Genomic DNA, 8,715 nt, shown 5'->3' with positions numbered 1-8,715 from the left:
GTAATACAAAATGTATGTAAAACAGATATTAATTAATCATATGGTGCCATATGGGTTGCTCATAGTTGAAGTACCTAACTAATAGTTTGTGCCCGGCAACTCTCAAAGGGGGTTCCTGGTCATGTGACTGGAGACAGCAGTGATTCGTTGTCAATGAAAGAAAGTCACTACAAAGTGAGATAGTTATTTATTATAAAAGAGTTGACAGTTTACATGGTGCTACCACAAATCTCAGCCAATATCGTGATGCCTTCTGCCTTCTGCCGAGGTGATGTTAAGGGTGTGGAGTTGCTTTTGGGCGCCAACTAGCAATATTAACTAGGTGCTAGTGCGTAGCCGAGACTCTTGACTCAGGGCGTGACGTCGCCATGTGGCCGGAAGGCAGTAGGATTCATTCCGCCAGAGTTACCCGCGGCTGTTTTAGCCACCAGGGATGCTATGCTACGGGCATTCTAACATTAGACATTTAGAGTGTTTTTTACAAGGCACGCTATACATGCGCTGCGTCGTGCATGGCCCGCTTACTGGGAGCCGGGCTCTACAGGCCACGTTTCTGATGGGATTGTGCCGTGCTACCCTAATGTTCCATGCACACTTCACACTACACTAACCTTAAACAGTTCCGGAATTCAAGTAACACTACATTGAAGTTACACACAGTTCAAGGATCCACTTAACACGGGGAGTTCCGGTGATGAGCACAAATTAAGTAAGGGGTGAACTCAGGTCGACTAGCCGGGCTGTCCGTGAGGCTCGGAGCTGACGGGTTTAAAGACTCACGCAATTCCGGTAGAGATGGCAAGGGCGGAGGTCTAGAGGCTCCACGGGCGACTCGCGACTAGTCTCCTTGGAGGGCGGTGATCAACTGGCGATGGCTGTGGCGTCCGCACGACTCCCCAGCCTCGTTCCTGCGAAAACGTGTCATGTGCAAAAGTAATCCCGGCCCATGCACTCCGCCTGATCGCGCTAAAGTCAAGAATTACAAATAACATTTAACCATAACCATTACTCAATTAAGATTGTTTTTAAGAGCGCTGAAAGTTAATTACAAAGTCCAGATAATCAGGTCACCTCCCAGTTCCCCCGTGGTCGACTATCGCGTGGGCGACAGTCGATTAGGCGGGGCAGCTTATGTTCGAGGCGTTGCACGACCCTGCACCCAGGTGCGTTCACGTCGCACACGCTCGGGGCGAGGCGGCGATGCACCATAGCGGTCTGTGCGGATTCGAGGAGCACTAACGGTTGGCGTCAGTCGGTTGGTGCCGGAGCATGTCTCTGTGTACTTATGATGTGGAAGTGTTATGGTTATGACTAGGGCAGTAGAGTGGTGGTGAGAATGAGAGTCCATTGGCTATTTTGCGTGTAAACCGTGGGTTATGATGCAAAGATGCAGTCTTACTGACACCATGTCTGTAACACAGACACGGCAAACACTATACGAATGTAAGGGTATGGAACATTAACATTACACAAAAATGTTAATATTACACACACAGCTGGTAGAGAGTCTATGCGTGTTGCTGCTAGGTGCGAATGTTGGCAGTTTGACACTTCTCGCGAGAAGTTGAGTTGAGTTCATTTATGTTACACTTCGGAACAGTTACGATATTTCGCAAGAGATGAATAGTCCCTGGCTTGAAGCATGGGCAGAAGGCCCCGCAGGATGTTTCTCACATTGAAGAACATTGCCTACTGCAGATTTCCATGGTTAATGAACTAGTTAGAAAGTTATGCAGAAAGTTGACACGTTTAGTCCGTAGACAGTCCAGTGTGGGTGCTGTCGGAAAGTTCACAAAATTATACCTCCTACCTGAGGATAAATGTGCGAACGTGGCCCGTCAGCTACAAAAGTAGGAAACGTAAAACTTGAAAATGCGTTGCTCAGAACAAAATAATCACGTTATGCGGCAGGTTCCTTCCACACCGAAAGCAGAGCCTGCCACGGGGCCGATGCAAAAGGATTAGTAAACTTTCACTATAAATGTTACAGTCGTTGATGACAAGATGTTTTAAATGGTGTGTAGACGCGTCCGGCCCCTGTGCCGAATGAGTGGTGACTGGCACAGCCTCTACAGCTCCAGGTCACCAAGGGCCATGTTTCCTGCGTGAAATACGCAGATCGTAGGAACAACTCGAGCTGAGATTTGCGGCATAATTGCACAGTTAACAATATTATTTTGTGTAGAAAAGACAAGTGATTAAATTACTTTGATTAACAATAAATGAATACACAAATTACAATGTTTGGGATCTATATCCAGTGAATGAATACATACACTACAGCGGCGGATGAACACATAAACACTCATCGATAGCTATGTGGGCAGCTATCAATCCATCAACCTCGGGGTCGTTCCCTTCGCTGCACTATCTCACACCACCGATGTGTTTTTTGCATCATGACTTAACGAGTCACAACATTCAATTAAAATGGTTTTAATTTTTTAACTACATTCTATTTGCAAATTTTTCATGTGTTTATTTATGAACTTTGATATAGAACTGGTCTATAATGTACTTTCTTCTATGGTGTTTAGATATGCCATGTAAAAACAATAGCCTGCATTTTATACGCACCGTGCACGGGTCTGAAAATCGTACTGGTGGCGCTGCGTAGTGTTTCTTTTCGAAACAACTTGAGGGACTGCCGCGCGCGACCTGCCTGCCTCTCTCCGAGACACGCAGCGCGCTGACAATCAGTTTGTAATCATGTGTGATATAGAAACTACATGTGGTTTCCTACCGATTAAAAATAGTAACCTCGGTGAGAATAAATTATCGAAAGGGAAAAATATTTGTATCAGTGGCCATGTGAATAATGTAAAGGAAATAAAGAGAGGTGACGTTTCTCTATTAAAAGCAGAAGTGATTCGGCAAACGTCTGTTAATCTTCCACCGTACCTTGAAACTCTTGAAGTAAGTATTTTATTTCCTTACGTTTATACTTCAGTGCTTATTGTTTGATGTTAATGTTTATTTAACCATTCATTTGTTTTCGTAGGTTGACGGCAGAAGAAATATTATAAACAGAAACTGCCCATGCCCGGCAGGACTTGGATGCGACTGTAAACACATTGCTGCAGTTATTTACTATGTTAATAATGAACAAATTACTTCGAAGACTGACATTCCACAAACATGGGGAAAACCATGTTTCACTAGGGCTGCGAAAGAAAAGTATTCAAAGGGAAAGCGAATAAGTGAAATGTTTCCTAAAAAAGAACTAAAATATTCCGTAGCCGCTTCTCCTTTAGAAGTGGATACTCTTGTTAATATCGCTTGTCCTCTGTATCAAATGTTACAAGTAGAAAATAGAACAGAAGAGGAACGTGACTATAAAAGTGTAATTAATTATTTATTAGAATCAGTGGAAAGCTCAGTAGTGCTAGATGAGTGTAAAAATATAACTAAAGAAATCCTACAAAATCAGTGTAATAGTTTGACAACAAATTTAGCGTTTAGACCATTGAATGAGGGCGAACAGTCATTCTACGAAAACTATGTGAGTGTTAGTAATGAGAAGGCACTCAATATTTCTGTAGCAACACGGAAGCAGGCAGAATGTTCAGAATGGTTCACTGAAAGAAAACTCCGCATCTCGGCGAGCAACAAGGCTCATCGCATAAAAGTAAGAAGAGAAAGTTTTGACTCGTTAGCAAATACTTTTTTGGTAGAGTCTAACAAAATTCTAGTTGGTGTAGCTGCTAGAAATGTGAAATACGGAAAAGACATGGAATCTGAAGCCATAGGCCATTATCAAAGAACATATGATACGAAAGTGTTACGTTGTGGACTGATAATTCATAAACCGAAACCATGGCTTTGTGGAAGCCCAGATGGCTTCGTCGTTAGTAAAGGCAAGGCAAAAAAAGTATTAGAAGTAAAATGTCCAATTTCATGTAAAGATAGGTGGATAATTGATGAGGCAGGAAATGTTTCTTTGAAATATTTACTTCTAGACGAAAAGGGAAACATTACATTAAAGAAAAATAATATTTATTACACTCAGTGTCAGATATTAATATATGTAACAGGTGATGATACATGTGACTTGTATGTTTACAGTAGAAAACAACAGATCTGCATAACATTAGAAAAGAACTTGACGTACATTGAGAAATGCATTGATAAAATAGAAACATTCTATTTTAATCACTATTTACCTAAACTTGTTTCAGTAAATGTCTAGTAATCAAACAAATGTACATTATAATAACAAATGTTATTCATAGCAGATTGCATTTCATCTGTTTATGTGTAGACTTTCCATGTCTTGACTAACTTAAATTTATTAACTTGACGTGTCCCGGCAACAGTGTCGGATGATGGAGTGGCATGAGGTGGGGCGATAGGCCCACTTGTAGGCCGGCAGCTGCTCCTTGACTCATAGATATTGGTCTAACCTGCCCTTTTGCTGGGCCAGGGGTGGAGGAGGGGTAGAGTCAGATACAGTGCGAGGGAGTGGTGTTAGATGGAGCCTTAGGACGAGCACCCAAAGGCCGCTCCTGAAGAACGGGAAGATTTCTAGAGCCAGCACCCAAAGGCCTGGCTAGGCACATTTTGACCTAGCTTAAATACAGCTCCTTCAGACATTGGTCACTGACAAAGCGACAATCTTTCCCCAATACAGAAAAACAGGTCATCCTGTGCCCTCCCCAGTAATTCACACACTAGGATATTATTTACTTATAACATATATAGCACTGACACACATTTTATATTATACAGTCCTTAATAAATCCATATGCACTGCTATAAACGTTCCAAAAGATGCGTGCTGCCATCTATGATATGTTTGCGGCACCACTCGTAGCCTGTATCCCATGGCTGGTGTAGAGAAGCCTGTTGGGATACAGCTTTCCTTGTGAAGCGGCCATGTTGGTTGCAGAGAGAGGAGGCCGAGGGCAAACGCAGGACACGACAAACTTTGTAGTCATACTTATTTAATACATTAAAGTACTGACATCGTACGGCCGAAGGCCACCCTAAAGCCCGACCTGCAACCGCCAGTATTCGATCCCGCTAACGGAACGCGCCCCTAGCCATGACCCACCCGAGTCAGGCGAGCCACCAGCAACCAAGGTAGAACCCCCCCCCCCCCCAAATAAACAGACCGTCATCGCACCCAGTCACGATATAAAAACAAGCAAAGATTATTAAACAGTATTATGTATACATTAACAGTCAATTAACAAAAGTGCGACGTGGGAGTGCCCGGACACTCACGTGTGTTAATACGTCAAGACATGTGTGAGTGGCCCCCTGGCGGCCTTCTGCCCAAATTAATCAATTAGATCATGTGACATAATTATTCATCCCTTGTATTATGTTTTTTACCCCCACCAGAGCAATCCGGCAAGAAACGAACAGTCGCTGGTGTGACGTAGCATTTAAATGAATTTAATTCCTAAAAACAATAACTGCAATTTGCAGAAGGGACAAATGACACTAGTTCAACCTTAATAATTAATGTAAGAATTTAACGTCATTAAATTCTAATAGTTAACATGTCACATAGAAAATAACGTAATGAGGTCAACCCTGGCGCGAGGGCCACCGAGCCTCGGCCGGACGCCATGACATGACGCCAGTACAGCGCGACTCGTGGACCGGGGCGGACGCACGTCCCACGGAGAGGCATCATCCTTTGTCCACACCGAGTTCACTTCTGGTAAATATAGTCACTTCTTAAAACCTCTTTTCTACTAACCTCTCCGTGCGTACCCGGTCCAGTTTTCGGTCCAGGACCTAATCCGGCTGCATAAATTTAAAACCCCCCCTGCACCACACTTGGTCCACGGGGTAGGTTCAGGATCCGGCACGGGCCGTCTCCCGAGGGACAGAACTTTAGTTAATCAGTCGCTCCGGCGCTGACACCACCCGCAAGGGGAACTTTTGAACGAATTTAGCTGTGTTCCGCGCTCCATAACCGTGGACGCGAGCACCACCTTAATACGTAGACTTACGGGATTGGCCGCCTCCAATCACCCTCACCCATCGTGTGAGCAACCAGGCCCAGAAACGCCTAGTGCCACGCACCCTCGTGTAACATTTCTTTATAAACTTGTGCAACGCACCCTCGTGTAACATTTCCTTTGTAAACTTGTGTTATCTTTAAAAGATTTGTGCAATGGGAGTGCATGACTTGATGTAAGTTTTTGGACATACGCCATTGCTAAGAACTTTTTCTGTTGAAGAAAAACTAATAAATAAAATAAATAAATAAAAATAAAAATAAAAATACTAAAAAAAAGATACAAAAAACACACAAAATTAAGCAAACAATTGCTGTTGTCAACAAGGATATGAACACCAAAAAATATTCCGAAACAGGAATATGGTCAGCAAACAAAGAAAAAACAAAGAAAAATGTACTAAGAGAACGAAAAAATCCCCACAAATGATGACAACACAAAAATATTGAAACCCAAAATAATTCAGCACAACAGTTGAAGCGAGACAAAAAACATGACAAAACGAAAAAACAAACAAATACAATAGTTTTACCTAAACAGAAACAAGCGACGTTTCGGGAACTGCTATCTGCTCTTGTCCTCAGGCAGAGACGCACATGGTACGGAAACAAATATGGACTTCAAACAGCATTCCATTCTAAATCTACTATTAAAAGTATTGTTACCAAGGTGAAACCAGCCACAGAAAAATTACAAACTCACAACTGTGTGTATCAAATCCCCTGTGAATGTGGCCACATGTACATAGGTGAAACTGGCAGAGCTCTATCCACCCGAATCAAAGAACACAAAAACAACTGCAAGAAGGGTGAAACCCTAAAATCCAGACTTGCTGAACATACATGGGAAAATAGCCACAAAATTCTCTGGGAAGACTCCACACCACTCATACAGGAATCCGATAAAATTAAAAGGAAAATCAAAGAATCAGCCTTCATTATTAGCAATAAAAATATTTTCAGCCAGCAGAGCATTGAATTAAAAAATATGTGGATCCCTTTGATAAAGAGAGAAACATCCCTGCAGCACAAAACAATAGCCAATACTCAACCCACCATAACCAATCCGCTTTAACTACATGGTGCACAGCCAATGGGGAGTCAGCTCGTCTGTCATTGGCTGAGCAAGATGTAGCCCTTTCTCTGATAAATACCCTCATTTTCCAGCCCCTTCTCAGTCGCACCTGTGTTTCCGTACCATGTGCGTCTCTGCCTGAGGACGGGAGCAGATAGCAGTTCCCGAAACGTCGCTTGTTTCTGTTTAGGTAAAACTATTGTATTTGTTTGTTTTTTCGTTTTGTCATGTTTTTTGTCTCGCTTCAACTGTTGTGCTGAATTATTTTGGGTTTCAATATTTTTGTGTTGTCATCATTTGTGGGGATTTTTTCGTTCTCTTAGTACATTTTTCTTTGTTTTTTCTTTGTTTGCTGACCATATTCCTGTTTCGGAATATTTTGTGGTGTTCATATCCTTGTTGACAACAGCAATTGTTTGCTTAATTTTGTGTGTTTTTTGTATCTTTTTTTGAGTATTTTTATTTTTATTTTATTTATTTATTTTATTTATTAGTTTTTCTTCAACAGAAAAAGTTCTTAGCAATGGCGTATGTCCAAAAACTTACATCAAGTTTTGTAAACTTGTGCAACGCACCCTCGTGTAACATTTCCTTTGTAAACTTGTGCAACGCGCCCTCGTGTAACATTTCTTGCGTAGACTTGTGCAACGTTTTATCAAGTAACTTTCAGACTCGTTTCTTTGTAATTGTGTAATTTTGTATCTTGTGACGTCACCTGTTGTACGACGTGGTGTGTAACCATCGGCGCTACACCCGAACCACAGTCGCCTGAATAAATGACGCACGTCATCTATTGCCTCATTTCAGCGTACAATTACTTGACCCTACGATTCCCAACCACCGCCGAGTAGGGAATTCCTTACACCCACGCAACATCGCCGACGGTCCTAGTGGGCCACGCAGGGCAACCGACCCCACGACCCACCTATTGGTTAGACACCGAGCTAGCCTGGCGCCCACCCGGACAAACTACCTTCGCCACAGCCATCCCCACTAGAATCCACACCGGGACTCGAACCCGAGACCCCCGGACGACGGCAGTACTCATTCAGTATGTTTACATAGTAAAAAACTGTCTTTATGTATTATTTTTAATGATAGGAGACTGCAAATTGACTAAAACACAACACATATGAACAATATCGTCAATAAAGGGGAGCAGTTCATTTGGTAGTTTGTCTAAAATGTGAAAGATTTTAATTCGTTGAATGCACCTCTCAACATGAATTCTAACACTGGCAATACTGTAAGTAGTTTCCACTTCTTCAGCTGTTAATTTTTCATCATGAAGGTATGGCGGAGTTACAACAACGACCCCTTTGTCGGAGAGGCTTGTTTTTATTCCTGGAAAACCTTTGTCGGCCATGACCTCATCGCCAACTTCTAATAGAATCAATAATCCACAATCATTTGTAATGAATGTGTCACTCGATCTGCCACCATAGCATTTTGATTTGAAGGTCACCATTCCACTAGGTGAAATGCCTACCAGGAATTTTATTGTGTAAGTACCCTTGTAATTAGAATAAAGAAAAATTCTTTGATCAACAATAGGTTCTACTTTAATTTCCGTACAATCAATTATTACTCGGCAATTAGGGTACTTTCTTTTGAAAATTGCAGGCATTGTTTCCATTATACTTTCCCTGCTAGGCCAAAACACATA

Source organism: Bacillus rossius, chromosome 12 (genome assembly GCF_032445375.1).
Source record: "Bacillus rossius redtenbacheri isolate Brsri chromosome 12, Brsri_v3, whole genome shotgun sequence".
In the NCBI taxonomy this organism is placed as follows: domain Eukaryota; kingdom Metazoa; phylum Arthropoda; class Insecta; order Phasmatodea; family Bacillidae; genus Bacillus; species Bacillus rossius.
Note: the sequence above shows the minus strand (reverse complement) of the source record.